The following is a 2,986-nucleotide window of genomic DNA, read 5'->3' on the forward strand; positions in this document are numbered from 1 at the left end:
TTTTTTCTAGCCAGAATTGTTATTCTCTTTAAAAGAGAAGTGAGAGAATTGCAAAAGGTTTGGAATCGAGGGCTCCTTAGAGTGCAGCTTTGGTTTATTATGGTTTTCGAGGAGTTGCATATATTTCTTCAATGTATCCCTTGCAGCCTCTGATCCATGTAGCAAATTGTTTTTTGGACTCTGGGTCTAGTATGTCCCCACTGGCATCGCCCTTGATGGAGGCAGTTGACCTTTCTGAGTCTTTTTCATCAGGAAATGGTGATTACAATCAGCCGTTTCGAGGTTCTCCCGCTCTGTCTTTAGCCCACCCCATCAGGCTTTTGTGCCCTTCACGAGGAAGGTCACCTGTGATCTCCTTGCTTGTCAGTTATCTGTCCTGATTTTTCTCTAGACAGTGGCTCTCTGGGTAGTTCCTAATCCCGTGCTTAAGACACATTTTTCTCCTGGCTTCAAGGACATCATGCTTCAGTTCTTTTCTCTCCTATCTCACCAGCCTCTCCCAAAACTACATTCCCGTTCTTCTGAACCCCTGCTCTCTTCGAGTTATTTTGTCCGTCACTATGCCAAGTGACACTCAGATCTTTATCTTAAGCACTGTGCTTCTTATTGCTCCTTCGGTTCATACCACGTGCTTACTCAACATGGAGCTAACATGTTACCCCACCCCCAGACTTCTTCCATGTCAGTAAATGGCACCATCACCCACCAGGTGGTTCAAATTAAACCAACTGAAATCACCTGGTTTCCCCTTTTCCTTCTTTCTCCGTATTCATCAAACTTAATCAGCTTGATTTCTAAACAATTGCTGCTCCCTTCCCTCCAGCTTCACTAGAATCATCCCAGTCCAGGGCAACATTATCTTTCACTAGAGTACTGATTCCTCTGGGTCTCCTGCTTCCACTCTCACCATCCACATTCCTGACAAAGTGAATTATTTCAAAGAACAATCAGATCATGTTGTTCTTCTGCTAAAACTCTTCCAGTTGCTTTCTGTTCACTTAGACTAAAATCCAACCTTCCTACTTGGCTTACAAATTCTTAAATCTGAACCTGACTGACAATCTATGCTATGCAAATACTAGTCACCCATCATGTCCTTAACATGTAGGCCATACTACCTGTGGGTGTGTTTGTACGTGTGTGTATATGTGACGTGTGTGTAGGATAAATGAAGTTGAAGATTGCTGGCTTTTGCACCATTTGGCTTCTATGGCAATCACCTGTGGCCTTGAATGCACTAGGCATTAGCTTGGGACAAATATGCCTGATGGTGGACACCTCTGAGTATGGTGTGGGTATACATGATTGGGCATGACTGAGCATATAAGGGCAGTGTCAGTGGCAAGTGGTGGAGAAACCCCAAGAGAACATCAGAGAGCCCAAAGAGTAAAGATTTGCCTCTAGCGAAGAGGCCTGCCAGCCTCCTGGCTCCACCTCCTATCTGCACTGTACCTGGTTGCTTCACTGTAAATGATGTAGAAAGGTCATTAAAACCTGAGAAAGCTGCTGCGGCTCCAGGACTCGAGTTCACCCACTTTACCCTACTTCCTGTTTCCACCACAGCGTGTGTGTGTGTGTGTGTGTGTGTGTGTGCGCGCGCCTTGAAATTTCCAGGTTGATGTCCACCTTGAGGCCTTTTCCCAGCTTTTCTCCAGGCAGTTCTTTAGCTGGCTCCTTCATGGAATTTAGTACTTAGCTTAAACATGGTCCCAATAGATGGATGTTCTCCGATCATTCAAATTATCCCTCCAATGACTTCCTATACACACCCTGTTTCTCAGCTTCTTGAATGTCACTAATTCCAATTTTTTTAAAGATTTATTTATTTATTCATACAAAACTGGAGTGCAGGCCAGAGATGCAGAGGGTGAGAGGATTCACCAGGGACAGAGTGGGGTGCAGAACAGGCAGATCAATGAAGTACACTGCTGAGGGGAGCAGCAGGCGGGTCAGGAGAGGTCTGCCACGCCATGTGGGTCACCTCCGGGGCAGGCGGGGATCGCACTCATGCGGAAGTGGCTTGAGCTTCTTAGTGCTGTGCTTTAACCCGCTGCATGGGAGGGCCTGCTTTGTGTCTTTTTTTTTTTTTTTTTTCACTCCAAAAGGAACCAGGAGGGGCTCTATTTAAGACCTATACTAGGGGAAATAAACCTATGTAATAGGGCAGCCAGGTGCAGAGAGGCTAGGGATTGGGGGGATATCCTGGACCCGGAAAATCATTATGATCTTTCTCTGGGCTCTCTAACATTCTCTCTCACCATCTCATGGTGTTGCCTCTTCTGCAGTCACGCTGCTCTTTTCTGCTTTTAGCCAGCCTCAAGGCGCAGGTGTGCACTTACACACGCATGCGCACCCTTGCTCCAGCTGTCCATAGTCAGGCACGTGTACACCCACACCCACACTCCCAGTGCACCTTCTGCATTAACACGATGAAAGCCACAGAGACTATGGCACAAAAAGCCTGACTAATTCATTTACCTACAGCTTATAGAAGCTAAGGTAGAGACAATATATTAAGTATTTTTCTAGTGGTGTTTTGCTTTTATCACATCAATTCAGTGCATGCTAAGTTTTCAGATACCGCTTTCATGATGCACTAAGATTCTCCGAAGGGGAAGGGGAGGAAGAAGGTAGTTGCCATGGCCAAAAATGCTGGGATTCTCTGCATTAGCATGTGGTCTTTGTTCGTGTATGGAAATGGAAGTGAACAGATATATTTGTTGTCTTAATAAACCATTTTATATGCCAAAGAAGAGCTGGTGGTGGCATGTGTGGAATGGCCTGTTGCTCCATCATTGGAATTCTGTGCCTGAAGCCTAGTTAGTGTGCTGATGGTGCAATCCTAATTAGTCCCCTTCTCATTACCTGGTGGTATAGTGAGCGAACATGGCATTGAGGGGAGATGAGGTAGTCAATGAAGGGTGAAGACTTTTCATGAAACCTCAACTTATTTAATAGTGGAAATAGCATAAGAGGAAAAATACCA

This window comes from Condylura cristata, unplaced genomic scaffold (genome assembly GCF_000260355.1).
Source record: "Condylura cristata isolate star-nosed mole 26May11 unplaced genomic scaffold, ConCri1.0 scaffold00037, whole genome shotgun sequence".
Classification (NCBI taxonomy): domain Eukaryota; kingdom Metazoa; phylum Chordata; class Mammalia; order Eulipotyphla; family Talpidae; genus Condylura; species Condylura cristata.